This window comes from Camelus bactrianus, chromosome 1, assembly GCF_048773025.1.
Source record: "Camelus bactrianus isolate YW-2024 breed Bactrian camel chromosome 1, ASM4877302v1, whole genome shotgun sequence".
Lineage (NCBI taxonomy): Eukaryota > Metazoa > Chordata > Mammalia > Artiodactyla > Camelidae > Camelus > Camelus bactrianus.
The window spans coordinates 126,178,877-126,197,847 of record NC_133539.1 but is presented as its reverse complement, the minus strand read 5'-3'; the positions used below and the strand labels follow the sequence as shown (position 1 = coordinate 126,197,847).

The window sequence follows — 18,971 nt, the reverse complement described above, 5'->3', positions numbered from 1 at the left end:
TGGGATGAGCTAGGATATATAGGAGCTTTACAACAAAGACAAGCTTGTTGGAACAATAAAAGATTGCTTGTTATCTAAAGAAAGCCAGGTATCTCAAGTTCAATAATTTAGTGCTTTTCTATATATGGGAGGAAGAAAATATTTTGGACTCACTGAATTCATTCTTTAGACAAGCACCTAGCTATCTAGGGCCAGTATCCTGTCCTTTCTTATACTGAGTCCCCTCAGAGGGCACCATTGTGAGTGGCTGCAGAGGCTGGGCTGCAGGCATGCACTCGCTGGGGGGTGGCGGCAGCCGCTGTTGACTTGGTTTCAGCATTCTTTGTTTACTGACATGGTTGCAGTATTTTCATTCAAATTGTAGTATTTTCGTTCATGGACTGATTATGGATAATCTGCAACCTTGGAAAGCAGCCGAGATGGAATTACTGCAGGTACCTTCTACTTTAATAAGCCGTGTGCACACATAAACATGGAGGAAGCATACATTTGGATTTGGTGGTGTAGTGAAGGGTTTCTGCACATTACAGGAGAACGCAATGCAGAATTCCTTAAGTCCACCATTCTTTTCTGTAGTGGTTTCTGAGAACAGTTTATGGTAATTAACCAACATTGACAAACGGTGGCACACATTGCATTTAAGAGCTGGCCGACTGCACACTTAGGTATTGGACAGGTGGAATTCATAGGCAAGTGATCAGGTGGCTGGGAGAGAGTTGGAGACAAGGCCTGGGCCCAGAATCCGGTTTAAATCGCCATTTCCTCACCATAGGGCCTTGGACTAGAATGTAACCTCTCTTAACCTGTTGGTGAATCTGTGAAATGGGCATGATATTATTCGTTTCTTCCTGGGATTGTTGTAAGTTCTGAAGAGTATTGTAGCACACATGAAGCACTTAACACACTGGCATTTAGCAGTGTTCACTGTGTGCGGCCGCCCCGCTTCGCGTGTGTCAGAGCCGTAAAGGCAGCATTTGTCTTTTGAGGACGCACTGGTAGCCCCTTGGCTAGGTTATGAATTTGGTGATTTGCTTTAATACTTGTAACTCTGTGTGCCATGGGCATTTATTTTCATGGACAGATGAGGAATCTCAGGGTAAAGAAGACTGTAATTTGCCCAAAGTCAGATCATAATTCTGGGTGCAGTGGCCTCGGTTCAGCATGTGCCCCAGGGCCTTCTGCCCTCTCCGTTCAGCACCAGAGCCAGATGTGGGTTCAGCTGTTTCCCAGCCCAGAATATCTGGCAGGCCGCAAGACACACTGGCCCTGCGCTGCTTGAGCAAAAACTCCGGGGGGAGGCTGTTATAAAAGGGATAAACATAAAAACAGATGACAGCAAACTGTGATCAGCTCTGAGAAGGAAAGGAACACACCTCGCAGTGCAGAGCTGCGAGCTTTCCCATCAGTGCTGCTCTGGGGGCGTTCATATCGGCTAAACAAACTCTGCTGCTGCACCAAGGCAGGAAGGCAGGGAGCGTGTGGCCAGGTAGACAGGGCCTTGTTATCATACTCATTCCCCATTAAGCTGCAGTTGTCACGGGCAATTACCTAGTAAACAGTTGTCGGCAATAATCATCAAGCAATTTTCTTGGTAGTTTTATTGGCCCCACCTTTGAGATGAGGTCATTGAAGCTGGGGAGTTTGCTGCATGCCCGTGATCACCTTGGAAATACCCCCACTGGTCTATCAACCTAGACTGGTGTGGCTGTCATGTCCCAGCCCTGTGAATGGCATCGTGTTGCTTCTCCCAAGTGGCCCAAATGACTGACATTGATATTCTTAATTCGTAGGAAATGGTATGTGACAATAGGTGAAAAAGGTAGTAAGAAATTGTTTGTAAAACTAGAACAAAATCCAATTCTTCCCCAGCTGGGGAAGCGCACCCAGTGTCACCCACCCTACTCACTGCCTGTCACCTCCTCCTTGCTGACTCCACGTTCAGAAGCCACTCTGAGCCTTTGAAGAACATTTTGCCTCATGACACTGTTGAATAGGACCTGCTAACCCTCTGTTCCTGGTTAACCCTCTCTTCAAAGCCATTTAAATTTTTTGCAGGCTCCTCCGCTCAGATGTAAGAAAAGACTCTTTAAACTTCTTGATGCAGCTCCTTAATGAAGATCTTGTGAAGGAAACCTAGTCAAAACCTGGGAGGTATGCACACAGTGACTGCAAACTCAGCATTTTGTGATGTTCAGTATCAGATTTGTGGGTGACTCAGGAAAGGCTTTTTTAAGGTAACAAGGGGAAAGTGAATGGGCGCAGGATGTGTGAGACTGAAACATCTCGGTCCCAGCCAGCAAGGCACCTGCGTTCAGGATGGTGGGTGGGGAGTGCAGAGTTGTCACAAAGAAAGAAGTGGTGGGATGGGAGGGAGGACAGTTAGGTACTTTACTGGGGAGGGAAACAGTGGGTTGAACATTTCCTGGTTGAACAAGAGGACTGTGACATGATGTGCTTGTATTTTGGAGAGAAGGGTTTTGTGGGGACAGGCCTAGGGAGAACGCTCTGTGGCTGGGGAGTCAGCACAACAGGGAAACACAGAGAACTGGGCAGACCCCAAGGCCCTTGCTGGGGAAGAGGCTGCCCGCCAATTCGAGCCCTGGGGGCTGCTTCTGTCCCTTAGCTGGGGCCTCAGAGCTCCCTTCACAACCCAGTCCTGTTGATACAAGAAAAAAAAACGTGACGCATGAGAAGGGCTGTGTCTCAGGCTTTGGATGAGCCCCTGGGATGTGCCCCACCAGATTTTGTTCCTAGGCTTCATGCAGTAAAGAATTCAAGAGCAAGCCAGTGTTGAGTAAAGGTATATTTATTCAGAGAGATACATTGAAAGGCAAGAGAAACTTCACGAGTTGTGGGGGTTTGATGCTCAGATTAAAAGTAGGTACACACTCCACATAGTGTGGGCCTTCTCTGAAGAGGGAGAGAGAGTGGGGACCCCGAGGTGGTTTTGTGTTGCTCTTTTTTCTTGGGCTTGGTGGTTTCATATGCTAATAAGTAGAAGGATCAGCCTTAGGGCAAGGGGCTTGTATTCCCAGAGAGTTGACCATTTCCCACCCTTTGACCTTTTGTGGCTAGCCTTGGGACTGCCATGGTGCCTGGGGCATGTTATTCACCATGTTACTATTACAGTGGGTGCATAATGAAGCTCAAGATCTGCTAGAAGTTAAATCACTTCCTCCTGTGCCTCAAGGCCTATTGGGGGTTGAATCCTTCACCATTATGATGTTAATTGTTGTGGCCTTCCTTGAATGAATGTGCTCTGCCCCCTTCCATCCTATCTCACTGTGATGACACAGAGAGAACAAAGGCCGGGCCCTGCCTGTGCTCCTGCATTTAACAGAGGGAGGTGAGGTCTGGGCTTATGATGACTCTGAGTGATGAGAAGGATGTTTCAGATATTCCCACGTGAGACATGGGGACCTGCCAGCAGCCACTGCAGAACTATCTCACGGGCATCGTCGCTTGTGTTGTTATGGAAACAACAGGCCAGCCAAGAAACAAGCACCACACAGAGGGTTGGAGTACTGAGATTTATTACCCCGGCGGGCTCAGAGGGGCTTCTGTTCCGAAGCTCTGAGCACCTCCAAGACCTGCACGTGAGGTTTTATAGGTTTAATTACAAGTATGGGGCTATTAGCCAATAAGGCTCCAACAACATAAAGCAAGGAATCAGTACACTGAAGCTTATCAATTTGGAACAGATCACATTACTGACAATTGTTGACATCGGATTTACGAGTTAGCCCAGCAAAACTTAGATCAGTAAAAGGACACTTATCACACTTAGATTTGTGACTTAGCTTGTTAGCCCAGCTGGGCTTTTCCTTCACAGTGTCACTCATCTTTTCTGTTTTTCTTTTTTTTTTTTTTTTTTTAAGTATTTAATCCAAATTTAATATCAGGATTCTTTGGGAAAGAAATTTCTCTTTTTCTTTTCTTTGGGGCTCTTTGGGGGGGTAGGTAATTAGGTGTAATTATCTGTTAGTGGAGGCCCTGGTGTTCGAACCCAGGACCCTGTGCACGCTAAGCACACGTTGTACCGCCCTCCCCATCATCTTTTTCTTTTTGCTTTATCTGTCAAGAATCTTACACCTGAATTTCTAGTCGGCCTTTAACACTTGCCCTGACTTCATGGAATCCATTTTTATGACTTTACCTCCCACTGTTTTCATTTAAGTATTGAATCTCCATTTTCTCTTCACTCTCAGTTTTGCCTTTTTGTTGTTATGGTTGTTAAGCTGTGTTTAAAAAAATTGTTTAATTTCTCTTTTAGCAGGAGGCTAAAAGTAAATAAATATGTAAACAAACAGCACACTTAAATGCTTTTATACATTCTAAGCTGTTTAGTAGTTACTTAAAAACTGAATTGAATATTAAAGTGATAACATTTTTAAATTATTTTTTAATTTTTTTACAAAGATATAGCTGATTTAAAATATGATATATTTCAGGTGTACAATAGATGCTCCATTTATAGTTACTGTAAAACATTGGCTGTATTCTCTGCGTTGTAAGATACATCCCTGTAGCATGTTTACATTATATGTTGCAGTTTGTATAAGAAAGTTGTGTAACGCAGAGTCTGGGATGTGGCTGTGTCTGACCCAGGTTCACGCTCACCCTGCCTGTCAGAGCCCAGGCCCTCACTCCTGTATGCAGGAGAGCGAGTGGAAGTAGCTCTCATCAGCGCTGGTACCAACCTCTGAGTGGCAGTGAAAGCAGTGACTGTGTGTGGACGTGCAAAGTGTTGTTTCAAGAGCTTTACATGCATTTTTGCATTTAATAATTAAAGCCCTCCTGTGAGGAAGCGTTTTATGATTTTAATGAATAAAACTTTTTTTGATATTGATAGACTTCAAACCTCCGGAAAATTTACAGGAATAGTACAATAAACACTCAGATACAGTTCACCTTAAAGGGCACTATTTGGCCTTTTGTGTCTGGCTTATTTTTGCATAAAGTTTGAAGGTTAATCCATGTTGTAGCCTGAATCAGTACTTTATTCTTTTAGTTTGATAATATCCTTTTTCTTTTTTTTCGTTTTTGGTCTATTTAAAAACATTTTCATTGAAGTCTAGTCAGTTTATAATGTGTCAGTTTCTTTTGCACAGCACAACACTTCAGTTAAAGAAGAACATACCCGTATTCATTTTCATATTCTTTTTAAACATAAGTTTCTATAAGATAATAAATATATTCTCCTGTGCTATACAGTATAAACTTGCTGTTTATTCTATACATACTCTGTATCTGCAAATCTTGAACTCCCAATATATTCCTTCCCACACCCTCTCCTCTCTGGTAACCATAGTTTGGTTTCTATGTCTCTGTGTCTGTTTCTGTTCTGTAGATAAGTTTATTTTTTTGTTTCTTTGCTTTATTTTTTGTTTTTTGTTTTTTTGTTTGTTTGTTTGTTTTAGATTCCACATGTGAGCGATCTCATATGGTATTTTTCTTTCTCTTTTTATGGCTTACTTCACTTAGAATGACATTCTCCAGGTCCATTCATGTTGCTGCAAATGGCATTATTTTATTATTTTTTTATGGGTGAATAGTAATCTATTGTACAAATACACTACAAACTCTTTATCCAGTCATCTGTCAGTGGACATTTAGGTTGTTTCAATGTCTTGCTATTGTAAATAGTGCTGCTCTGAATGTTGGGGTGTAGGTGTATTTTTGAATTACGGATCCTTCTGGATATAAGCCCAGGAGTGGGATTGCTGGGTCATATGAGAGGTCAATTTTTAGTCTTTTGAGGAACCTGTATACTGTTTTCCACAGTGGCTCCACCAAACTTCATTCCCACCACAGTGTAGGAGGGTTCCCAATTCCCCGCAGCCTCTCCAGCAATTACTGTCTGTGAACTTCTGAATGATGGCTATTCTGACTGGTGAGAGTTGATACTTGATTGTAGTTTTGATTTGCATTTCTCTGATAATGATATTGAGCATTTTTTCATGTGCCTATTGGTCAATTGTATGTCTTCATTGGAGAAATGTTTCTTTAGGACTTCTGACCATTTTTGGATTGAATTGTTTGTTTTTCTTTCTTATGAAGTGTAAAAGCTGTTTACATATTCTGGGAATTAAGCCCTTGTCAGTCTCATTTATTGCAACTATTTTCTCCCATTCCATAGATTGTCTTTTTGTTTTGCTTATTGTTTCCTTTTCTGTGCTAAAGCTTGCAAGTTTAATTAAATCCCACTTGTATATTTTTGCTTGTATTTCTATTGCTTGAGTAGACTGCTGTAGGAAAACATTGTTGAGATGGATGTCAGATGTTTTGCCTATGTTTTCTTCTAAGAGGTTTATAGTGTCTTGACTACATGTTTAATTCTTTAAGCCATTTTGAATTCATTTTTGTGTATGCTGTGAGGGAGTAGTCTAACTTCATTCATTTACATGCAGCTGTCCAGTTTTCCCTACATCATTTGCTGAAGAGGCTGTCTTTACTCCATTGTATGTTCTCACCTCCTTTGTCAAAGATTCAATGACCAAAAATTTGTGGGCCTATTCTTGGTAATTTTGTTTATCCATTCATTGATGGATGGATATTGTTTGTAACCTTTGGCTACTCTGAATGAGACTGCCATGAATATTGATGTGCAAGTTTTTGTGAGAATATGTTTTCATTCTTTTGGCTGTACATTTGGCCCGCCATATCTGTAGTTTCCACTTCATGGATCCAGATGGCTGGTTGTAAAGGGACTCGAACATCCTTGGATTATGGTATCCAGGGTGGGGGGTTCCTGAAACGAACCCCCCGAGGATACTGAGGGATGACTCTATATGTAGGAGTGGAATTGCTGAGCCATATATTGCTAACCTTTTGAGGAAACACCAGGCTTTTCCAAAGAAGCTGCACCATTGCTCCTTTCCAACGGCTGCATATTGAGGGTTCCCATTTCTCTGCCTCCTGACCGACACTTGTTTTTGTCCATGTTTTGATTATAACCATCCTAGTGAGTGTAAAATCAGATATCATTTTGATTTTGATTTCGCAAGTGATGCTGAGCATCTTTTCATATGCTTATTGGCCAATTGTGTATCTATTTAAATACTTGGCATATTTAAAAATTGGGTCGAATTTCTTTGTATTGGTCAGTTGTAAGCATTTGTTTTATATCCTGGATACTAGTCTCTTATTAGATATATGCTTTGCAAAATTTTTCTCCTATTCAGCAGATTGTCGTTTCACTTTACTTTTTTTAAACATTAAAACAATTTCTTTCTAGGGGAGGTAATTAGATTTATTCATTTTATTTTTCTTGCTAAGCACGCACTCTATCATTTGAGCTACCACTTTCCCCTTTCATTTCACTTTCTTGATGATGTCCTTTGTAACAAATGGTTTTAATTTTGATGAAGTCCATTTTATCTTTCTTGTTTTTCACTTGTGCTCTTGGTATTGTATCTAGGAAGCCATAGCCTATCCTAGGACCACAAAGATTTAAACTATGTCTTCTTTTAGAAAATTTATACATTTAGTTTTTACGTTTCTGTCTGTGATCTATTTTGAATTAATATTTTATTTGTTATATAAAGTACGGGGGTCCAGATTCCAGAATCATTCTTTTGCCTTCAGATACCCAGGTGTCTCTGCACCATTTGTTGAATAGACTATTCTTTCAATGGAGTGTTGTTGGCACATTTCTGGAAAAATGACTGTAAATGTAAGTTTCCCCCCTGGATTTTTTATTGTGTCTCATAGATTTTTGCATTCAAACTTATGCCAGTACCATAATGATTTGAGTACTATATATTTGTAGTAACCTTTGAGTGAGTCCTCCAAATTTGCTCTTCTTTTTCAAGATTGTTTTGGCTGTCCTGTGTCCCTTGCACTTCCATATGAATTTTGGCATCAGTTTTTCAATTTTTGCAAAGAAGTCAGCTGGAATTTTGATAGGGAATCCATTAAATTTGTAGATCACTTTCGGGAGTCTTAACATTTTTAACAATATTGTCTACCATTCAATGAACATGGGATGCCTTCCATATATGTAGATCTTTTCATTTTTTTTTTTTGGTGATACTTCAAAATGTTCAATGTGCAAATTTTGTAAAATTTTGTTAAATGTATCTCTCATTTCATTTTTAATGCTGTTGTAATTTGAAAGGCTGAGCTTCCTAAGGGTGGGACTATATATCAATTTATTTATTTCTAGGATTCCTACACAGCAAATACCCTAGATTTATATTTGCTACATAAATCTATCCACAATTCTTCCCACCCCCGTGTCATAAGAAACCAAGACCCAGGTTAAGCTACCTGAACACCTATGTGGAAGTGAGAAGTGAGACCCTTGGGTGGGGCATTGTGCAGATTATACTGAAAGCTTATTCATTATGGCTTCATCTTAATTTCTTTTAAACAATCCTCTCAGTGTATATAGTCAGATACATTAAGAACATGAACTTTTGATGTGCAGAGGAGCTAAGACTATAATTTTCAAATAATTTCTAGTGAGAGTGTTGTACTTGAAACCTAATATGAATCAATCTTTGAAGATTTATGTTTCAGGAGCTTTGACTATATAATACCTGTCTTTATTCAATAACTACAACTAAATGCTCAAACAGCATGTAAGAGTTTGAGCAAACTGCCCCTGCCCCGTAGTGCTGGTTGGCTGCAGCTGTAACTGGAGTCAAGGCTTACCTATCCCAGTACGCTTGGGCGGATCTGCTCAAAGGGGTTCGTCCAATAGTTTGTCAGTAGTCTTTTGGACAAAGCCATAAAACATTGATTTAAGGTTGCTGGAATGGAATCTATTTTATTAATATTAAGTAAGCACATATTGAGTGCTTACTGTATGTTGGGAATTGTCCCTCAGCTTCATATCAATATTATTTCGCTTAAAACCTCTCGTATTTCCTTGTTATTCATACATTGCAGATAAGGAGACTGAGGATTAGGTCTTCTCTCTTTTGGGGGGAGTTCATTATCAATGATGGGAAGTTGTAAGGAAAAAGATATTGATTCACCCTGAGAAAATATTTTTTTGAGGGTCAGCAATGAAAAGGGTGACCACTGAAGAGGGTGATCATTGTTCGATTGAGACGATCACCGGGTTGTAGGGAGTCATCATCCCTGTCCTGGACACGGCACGTGTAGCACTGCGTGGTGGGTGAGGCGGCGCGGCCGCGCAGGGAACGCGGATGCCGGGCTGTTGGGCTTTGCTCAGGCCCGGTGGGGCTTTCTCCTAAGGGAAGTGGAACGTCATTGTCAGATTTTAAGTAGGGGAGAAGGGTGCTCTCGTAGATCACTTTTGTCTTGTAGAATGCTTAGAAACATTTAGAAGGCTCGGCAGGAGGTGATGTGATAAGTCAGAGTATGGTGTTTTTGAGGTGTAGCAATGTTCAATTTTCAAGTGATTTTCAGTCCCATGTTTGTGTCTCAGTAGCCGTGTCACTTTGGATGACACATTCAAGGAAGTGAAAAAATTTATCTTATTAATTGAAGCAGTGATATACCGACTTCCCAGGACTGCTGTGGAGATCCAGTGAGATAACGTGTTCATAGTGTGCAGTGTGGTCCCCAGCACAGAGTCAGTGCTGAGGGAGTGCAAGTGAGAACCTGGTAGGTGAGGTGTGGGTGGTGGGACTCGTTGACTGAGGAAATTGGGCCCTGAAGGAGGGGTCCAGTCACATCTGTGAGTGATGGGACTGAGCTGGGAGAGGCAGACAGACCTTGACCCCGACAAGGGGCCCTGGGCAGGACGGCTATGGGAGGAGCACCATGAACTCAGCTCTTTGCAGGTGGAGTTGGAGGTGCCCTTGAAACATTTAAGTGCAGTGCCACAATCACAGAGGAGGTCTAGGCCCGGGCTGTGCATTTTCCTATAATCTCAATCCCTGAGGACGCCGAGGTATTGATCATTGAACGTGAAGACATACTTACAGGACAAGTGAATAGTAGTATCATCTCTGTCATCAAAGCTCACGTCTCTTTATTCATCACTCACTTTGCTAATTGGGTACTTACAGAGCTCACTTCACCGTCCTCCCATGGGCTCAGGCTCCACAGAAAAGATCTTATGAGTCTCCCTCTCTTCCAGAAGAAAACACATTTAGCTGGTAGACTTCTCTACTTCGCCAGACTTAGAATTTTAGTTTGTTGATTTAATTCTGCTTTCTGTTGGCCGTCTCCTGACAGGAGAGACATTTTACCTCATAGTCAGGTTTCAATTATTTGTTACTGAGAATTGCTGATCTGATCCATAGTGTATGTTTTCTATTAACTTTGTAGAGTACTTATCATTTTTCTATCTTTGCCCTTTAATTTTGTTTCCTCTTCAATGTTCTATCCTATTTGGGGCCTTATTTTATTTTTTAATTAAAAAATGTCTGTTAGCAGTTAAGAAAACAAAAGCAAAGAAAAAATGCACATGATAGCTAAATTTAGAAAATATCTATTGTGTTTTCTGCCTTGGCAATGGAGGGTTCTAGAAAGTCTTGAAAACCTTCATTACATAAGTTCCTTAAAATGCTGATTAAGAAATAAGACCTTCCTTCCTCATCTTTCAAGCTGCACAGCTAATTGTGAACAAAGTGAGGGGAAATCCTCAGAAACCAAGTCAAACCAGAAAGCAGGGATTCTGGGAGATACGCGAGCCTTAGAAGCCCTGGGGGGCCAGTTGGCTCCTGAACTGAGTTTCACTTGCCTTGACAGGAGGTCAGGAGATGAGCCCCAGGCCTCTCACACTGGGAGTTTAATGGCTGTTCTTATTTAAGGTCAAGCACATCCTGAGAATCCTTCTTTATAAAAGGGTGAATTAGAATGAAAATTAAAAAAGCATTCCTCAAGGCAAGGAAGTAAGGAAAGTTAATTTTTTTGGAAGCGGGGGAAAATAACATATCCAATGTATGTATTTAGTTTAAATCTGTTCTGGCATGAGAGTGACAACAAGCTCCTGGCAGAAAATCACAGCTCCTCCCGGAAAGAGAAGTTGTGTTTTGAATGAATCAGTGGGCAGCCATTCCGAAAAATGTCTCCAGAGTCTACTGGATCAAGATACTGGACCCAAACTTCTCCCTTCCATGGTCTCATTTAAATAACCAGAAAGGTTTTAAAGGAAAGAAGCCATAATCATAGTTCTACTTATTGACATTAACATATGCTAGGAATTCAGAGGTGACTATGGAGTCGTCTCCTCTTTTATGGACCTTACTTTCTATTTGACATAGTTGGGGAACTTGGTGGAGGGTGGTGTTAGTCTGTTGCAATTAGCCAGGAGAGGAGATTAAGAAAACAGTGAAGGGTGGGTGACATTTTTAGCTAAGGACAGTCCTGTTCAGTTGGTTTGTAATTGCAGACTCGTTGATTTGTCACTGGAGGGAATTGATCTTATGGAATTTGGACTTAACTCAGGCCTCTTCAGAATGGACATGTGAACCTGGAGAAAGACAGTCAAATCTGTGCAGACATTAAAGTCCACGTGAACGTGCTCCATCACTGAGCCAAATATAGGACAAATAGGCAGCACTTCTTGAGGACAGAGGAGTGGTTTTTAAGGTTCTCCAAGAATGAATCCCAGGGAACCGGATGGCCAGTTGTCAAACTGTGACTTTGCTCTTTGGACGGTGTACCCACCAAGGGTATTGGCCGTTTATAGGCTTCCATTTCTTGTTAATACATGTCAGGTGATGAGGACGTGGGCACAAGCGTTTGACACCTTGTCGAGGCGCATTTGAATACCTGACTAGAAGCGCGGTCGCAGCTGCGGCTGCGTCATACATCTTGCCGCCAATCCCGTTCCCCGGCTCCGTGATCACGGCAGAGTGGTTCCTTGTTGAGCTGTCTGTCTCCTCTGTGACATCGTAACCAAACAAAAGACTGGAGCGTATTAGCTTGGCTTTGTTCTTTTCCATCCTTCCCTTCGAATGATGATGACTGATAGTGGACCTAATTACGTTTGCATGTGATTTACAAGTAGTGCTGTCAGTACAAACCTTGTAATCCCCGCTGTGTGATCTAGAGAAGAAAGTGACATTCTTTCTAAATTGTTTTGATGCACTTATGTGGGAAAATGATGTACGTTTGAATATGTATTTCCTCTCTGAATCATCATGGCTAGAGATGAATATTTGTAGACATGGAATGAGTTTTCTGTATTTGAACTGTATGGTCCCCTAAATTCTCCTCAGCTTTTTAAAGTCATCACTGGAGTGCTACCTCCAGAGTGCCCCAAAGCATCCACCCCTGCAAGTTCTTCGGACGTTGTGAGTTTCAATGTTGGAGAAGGCTGCTAGATGGTGAGGCATTCTCTGGCACATCTCTGGCTGGCTGACGTGAGCTTAGCACCCAAGACTTGGCAGACAGTATCTAACCATTGTCACGTCCATTTCTGGGACACTCATGGAGGATTTTACACCTATGCTAGTGGCATACGTTATTTCATTTAGTTTTCCCAACAATCATAATTAGATTTTATCACCTGTAATAAAATGGAAACTGTAAAAGCGAGTGACGTGCAGACTTTCGACTGGAACACGGGTCTTTCTGATCCCTGTCTCTGTTCCCTCCCCGGCCTATCCTTCCAAATGGCCAGGAGACTCTTCCTCAGTCTTGAGTTTCCTGCTGATGTTACCACTCTCTTTGATTCTGGAGAGGAAAACAAGTCTAAACTTCCTTTCCATTGGAAATGGAATGGAGAGTTAATGTTGGAAGCCGGGAGAGTTTGTCCTGTGATGAAGTGGTCCCCAAGCCACTTCCACTGGGATGTCACATCACTGTCTGGGCCCCTTGCTCAGCCTGTGCACAGGTGATAAGCCAGATGTGCCGAGCAGTCCTCCCGGACAGGGCAGTGGGTTGGAAATGAGTTTGGGGATTTGGTTTCATTATATATGTTCCTGAGGGTCTTGGCCTGGCACTTCGAGTCGGAGCATTCCCAGTCACACAGACTCGCTCTGGGTCCGTGCAGACCTGACGTGGCCTCAGCCTGAGGCTCAGGGCCCGTGGTGATGAGGAGCATTTTAGTCCATGGTCTGCCGGATGCTCTAACACTTCTGGGCTGTGGGACTTTGTCCAGGATGATAATAATTCCTCCCCGAGTTTCAGATTTCCTTGCCTGTGAGCCGGGGTAGTAATAGTTTCTGAAATGATTGTAATGATTCAGTAAGGGGCGCAGCGTGTGCTGGCAGGTAGCTGGTGCTTAAGGAGCAGAAGTTGCAGTCACACTGTCAGCCTCTCACTGTGTGCTCTGTGCTTGGAGAGGTTGTGTGTTTGGTGAAAGTCCCGCCCAAATACTAGGGCCTAGATGAACTTTTGTTCCTTTACTTTCCCTTACTTTTCCTCTTTCCCTTCTCTGTGTCACATGTTTAGGTAGCAGATTCCTCTATTTCAGGGAATACGCGCCTTTCTAGTAAAAGGACAGGCGGAACGCGGAAAGATGGGGCCCGTCTGAACAGCCCTGTTTCCCTGCATTTCTGCATCCGGTCCCAGCAGTGCACGAAGTCAGCCTTCCTCTTCCTTCCTGTGTCATTGGGTCTCTGTTTTAAGGGAAAATTTTTTAAGGGTCTTTTTTCACTTACATGTTTCGTTCAGATGCTTGTTGCTTTTCTCCCTGTGCTTCAGCATCCCGAGGAGAGAATTCAGCAGTGCAGCATCCTCTCCGAGCTCTATGAGTTGATCGGCTGCCACTGCAAGTCCGCCTTCTTAAAGCGGGTGGCATCCGTGCAGCGCGCGGCCCCCGGCATCATGGAGCCTGGCGGGAAGAGTTGCTACCGACTCCTTCTGCAGACGCTTCCTGGCTACAGTCTGTCACTGGATCTACAGGACTTCAGGAAAGGTGTTGGAATTAAAACATCTCTTTAGTCCCATTAACCATGCCTAGTTTGGGCCCTGCTGTCCTGTCTCATCAGGGTGAATTGTGATTCGTTTAGAACAGGGCTCAGCAGACTTTTTTCTGTCAAGAGCTTGGGAGTAAATATTTCAGGGTCTGCAAACCTCCTGATCTCTGGTGCAGCTGCTCAGCTCTGCTGTTCAGACGCCAGAGCAGCCGGAGAGTCCACACACCCACAGAGCTTTATTAACAGCGGTGGCTGGGGCTGGATTGGGTGTATGAACAGCAGTTTGTCCCCACAGCCTCCTCACTATTGACGCCTGCACCAGAGCGTGCATTTGCGACAATGGGTGAACCTGCACTGACACGTCATCATCACCCAGAGCCCATACTTGACACTAGGATTTACACTTGGTGGTGTGCACTCTGTGGGTTTGGACAGATGTAAAATGACATGTATCCACCGTCACAGCATCATACAGAGTAGTCTGTCTTAGTGACCCTAAAAATGCTCCGTGCTGCACCTCATTCATTGCTCCTTCCCCTCTAGCCTCTGACAGCCACTGATCTTTTAGTCTCTGTGGTTTTCCCTTTCCCAAAACACCATACAGTTGGAATCAGACAGTTGCACAACCTTCCCAGATTGGCTTCTTTCACTTAGTAATATGCATTTAAGGTTCTTCCATGTCTTTCCATGCCTTGATAACTCATTTCATTTTAGCACCAAATAATGGTCCATTCTCTGGCTGGACCACAGTTTATTTATCCATTCACCTACTGAAGAACAGCATAGTTGTTTCTGAGTTCTGGTGATTATGAATAAAGCTGCTATCAACATCTGTATGCAGATTTGTGTGTGGACACAAGTTTCCATTTCGTCGAGTAAACACCAAGGAGCACAGTTGCCAGATCATATGGTAGGAGAATATCTAGTTTTGTAAAAAATTGCCAGACGGTCTTCCTAAGTATTTGGGCCATTTTACATTCCTAACAACTATGCATGAGAATTCCTGACGCTCCACATCCTCACCAGCATTCGGTGCTGTCAGTGTTCTGCGTTTTGGCAGTTCTGACAGGTGTGCAGTGGTACCTCGCTGTTTCAGTCTGCATCCCCTTGATGACAGATGCTGTGGAGCATCTTTCCATAGACTTCTTTGGCATGTAGATTTCTTCTTTGATGAGGTCTGTGTTCAGGCATTTTGCTCATATTTTAATCAGGTTATTCATCCTTCTTGTTGAGTTTAAAGAAATTTTGGTATATTCTGGACATCAGCCCTTTATCAGTGTGGCCCTGCCCTTCACCTGCAGTACTGGAGTTGTCCTTTGGTTCTCAGTGGAGTGTCAACTCTTCAAAGAGATTCCCTGTCTTCCTTCAGCCTAAATACTCTCCTGGTATTTTTCACTTTCATTGACTCATTTTGTTCTTTTTAAATAGCATTTCCCATAATTTGTACTTACATTAAAAAAAAAGGCAATGATTGAACACCGCCTCCCCCACCAGGCTGTGTGCCCTGTGAGAGCAGAGGCCCTGACCCCACTCACCGTTTCCTAAGACAGCACATTGCACATGTCCATGTAAAAGTGTGTAACGTGGGGCCAAACCTGATAAGCAGCTATGATGACTTGTGTTGTCTACCATTTATTGAGTAGACTTTGTTTCTGATCTTAATTATTAAATCACATGAATGAAACTTGTTTGTTTTGAAAAATAAAACAACAAAGCACACCTCCATGCGATTGGTACTTTCTACTTAGCCTTCTGACCCAGGAGGGGATGTTCACCATCATTTTGTGGAGGAGGTTGGTGAGGTAAAGTAAGAGAGTGAGATCAAATAAAGTAAAAATGATAACTATCAGTTGGCTTTATTTTCACTAAGACAAAAAAGTTACTTTAAACCCTATGTCAGCTGTTGTTCTGTTGTTTTAAACATTTCTCATAGAATTAAATGGAAGCCCACTAAACCCTGAAAGGGAAATTGTGTGCTCAGGTCCTGAAAAGAGTTTATGTCTATTTCTTGAAATGCACAATTTCCCTGCTGATTACAGAAATTCGAGGCGGGAACACAGCCGTGCGCTGTGTGTTTCTGCTGGCTTCACGGGCTGCTCAATGTCATTTTCATTTTCTTGTGTTGCAGTTTATGAAGGTTTTCCATGAGATATATTGCTCAGCCTTTTCCTGAATGAAGGATTGAATTTTCCACAGGTAATCTTATGAAAGAGAGTGACAAGGCACATGGGTTTCCCAAAAAGGAAGAGTTGATGCAATAAACTTTCACTATGGTGAACTTTTTTAATACAAGCCAGTTGAAAATTTTATCACTAGGTCATAGGCCACAAATCTGTCTTAAGAATAAAAAGATTCAAATTTTATAGAAGAAGCAGTTTGAATCAAGTGATAATTATGATTTGTACGCTATTTGGTGTTAGAACTTATACTCAGTCTTATCATAATTGCCTGTGGTAGGAACTGGATCATTATTATTTATTAAAAATAAATCCACTAGGTGCTATTTGTCCCATTCTTGATGCGGCAGTGCTGAGGTTAGTTATGTTGGGCCATTTAGGATTGTTAGCTAGGTTTTCCGGACATTGATTTCAGCCTTTTTATCTTTTTTACAATCTTTTCATATGTGTCGGCCTTTGGTCTTTTTACAACGTGGAAAAACTGCACGGATCTGCCTTTCCCTTTTTTCCTGTCTTTGTGGGAAAAGATTTTTAAGAGAAATTACTAGGATATTAAGGATTTTGTGTGGGGTAAGTTTATTCAGTTCTAAGGATTTCAATTAATACGTATTAATACTTGCCATTCAGCTAATGACAGTAAAATTATAAACTAACTTATGTATACATCAGTAACTATAGTACAATCAGCCCATCACCCAGATTAAGGAATTCACATACTTTTCCATATTTCCTTTATTCAGACCTTTGTTCTTTTATTTGTACTTTGTTGAAGTATTTGACAGCAAATCCAAGAAGACATGTCATTTTACCCTATGTACTCAAGTAGGCATGTCTGAGAAATGAGGGCCTTTTCTTTGATCAGGTTTTTCCATTTGACTTATGTGTTCGTTAAGTACCAGCTGTATCAGGCATCTCACTAGGAATTAGGGATCCTTGGGGCAATGAGACAGTCCTGGCTCCCAAGGAAGTTAAGGGCTGATGGAAGAAATCAACACAGGAGCTTGGGTGCCTCACTTAAGGTTCCTACTGGATGACACCAATTGGACAAAATTTGTGCACAATATAGTAGGAATCACAGAAGGGACTGATCAGACTTGTAGGGCCGGCCGTGAGAGAGGCGGTCGGCAGGGCTACAAGAGGAGGAATCATTTGATCAGAATCAGAAATCTTTTCTGCCAACCTTCCTACCAAGCCCCCAGGGCCCATCACACACAACCCTGTGCTGTAACTGTTTTTGATTCCAGTTACCACATCTCTTTCAGGAAGGATTTTAAGGTGGAAAATATTTAAAATCAGTAATTGTTGCCAGAAGGGACATAGAACAAGGAACATGTAAACAACACAAATGTCCATCAGCATATAACTGGATAAAGACGAGGTGATTCATATATACAATGGAATACTACTCAGACATAAAAGATGCCATTTGCAGCAATATGGATGGACCTGAAGACTGTCATTCTAAGTGAAGTGTGGTGGAAAGAGAAAGAAAAATGCCATATGACTTAATTTATGGGGAATCTAAAATTAATAGCAATAATAATAAGACCACAAATGAACTAAATATTATTTTGATTTCTTGAATATGTGTAAGTACATCTGACTGCCCTTTGTGATAGGATTACAATATTCTGTTTATTATTCTTTTGTAGATGTCCTTATTCCTCTGGTAACTGTAATTTTAAAAATCTAAAGCTCTAATCTGTTCTTAGAAAGAATAATTAGTACACATAAGTAAACTAAAAAATGCAGTATGCTCTATACATGTATTTACATGCAATATGTGTATGTGAAGTTGAACTGTAATAATTCTACCCAATAAAACTGAAAAAGGAAAAAAATAAAAAATTTATTTAGCAAAATCACCCCTCTTTAGATATTAAAACGTTCATTTCTGAGATTCTGTGAAAGACGGCATGGAAGTAGGTTTTTAAGATTTTCTCCTTGCTCCTCGGTGAGCAGCCTGGGCTGCAGAGCTTGGCCGCCACAGGCACCCAGGGCTTACCGGCTTGCTTCTCACTTGTTGGGAGGAAAATTAGCTGCTTCAGGAATATTTATGCTCTTAGAAGTTGCTGAAATCCCCACAGAGCTTCTGTTTACATGGGGTGTATCTGTCAATATACCCCATTTTAGAAATTAGAACAGAAAATTTAAACTCAAGAACTGACAAGCACACGCTGTCCCAGCACGTGGTCAAAGCAGTGCTGTCACGGTGGAGTGTGTTGGTTCTAGGAAAAATGCACAATACACTCAAGAATGAGGGTGAACCCACAGATCTCATCTCAGCAATGCTATGAAGAGTTGGGACCCAAAGCCCCTAAAACAGTGCTGAAGTCCCCAGATGTCTCAGAACACACAGAGCCATGGGATCAAGAATCCAGTACCTCATGGATCATCAGCTGTGGAGATTGCGTCCTGGGTCAGGAGGAGCAGAAGTAGGGATAGCAGGCACACATTCCTATTGAAAGCAAAGCTTTAAAGGTTTTGAATTGACTGAAAGTTTGGCAAAGATTTGCATTTAGACTACTACATTTCCTCTCCTGGAGACGTTAGAAGGAAAACACTGATTAATAGAGGATGATTGTAATGGATTAATTATGATACTGATGACATGGGCTGTGAACACTAACCCTGCACTCAGTGTAGAATAAGCCTTTTATGTACACACTTCATTAGGTCTCCACACCCCTGCAACGTGGCATTAAGCACTCATACAAACATGAAACCAGTGACTATAAAACAGTCACAAGCCTTCCTCTCCAGCATGAGGTAGCAAAACCAGCAAGGATTTTCAATGACAAAAGCCAAAATCATATATTTTTGGGAAAGAAAGCAAATGAAACACTGAAGAACAATTAACCAAAAGAGCAGATGGAATGGAAAATTTTATTGAAGAAAGCAATGATTGATTCAATTAAAACAGCTAATGTCCCTGGTATAATTGAACCATCAATCCAAATTTTTGGAAAAGTGGGTTGTGAAATTACTGTCTCATTTAATGTTG

At 41.9% G+C, this 18,971-nt stretch overlaps 1 long non-coding RNA gene across 2 annotated transcripts in view; it reads left to right on the top strand.

The window, feature by feature from the left end:
* Positions 1–17,829, top strand: part of LOC141578884 (uncharacterized) — a 34,810-nt gene extending 16,981 nt beyond the window's left edge. Inside the window, exons 3-5 of one of the 2 annotated variants that reach the window (XR_012509736.1) lie at positions 2,056–2,151; positions 13,576–15,986; positions 17,230–17,829. This is a non-coding gene — a long non-coding RNA (uncharacterized LOC141578884). Of the gene's footprint in view, positions 1–2,055; positions 2,152–13,575; positions 15,987–17,229 lie in introns of those variants that run through there. The other variant, XR_012509735.1, reaches the window with a different exon arrangement.
* Positions 17,830–18,971: the final 1,142 nt, after the last annotated feature.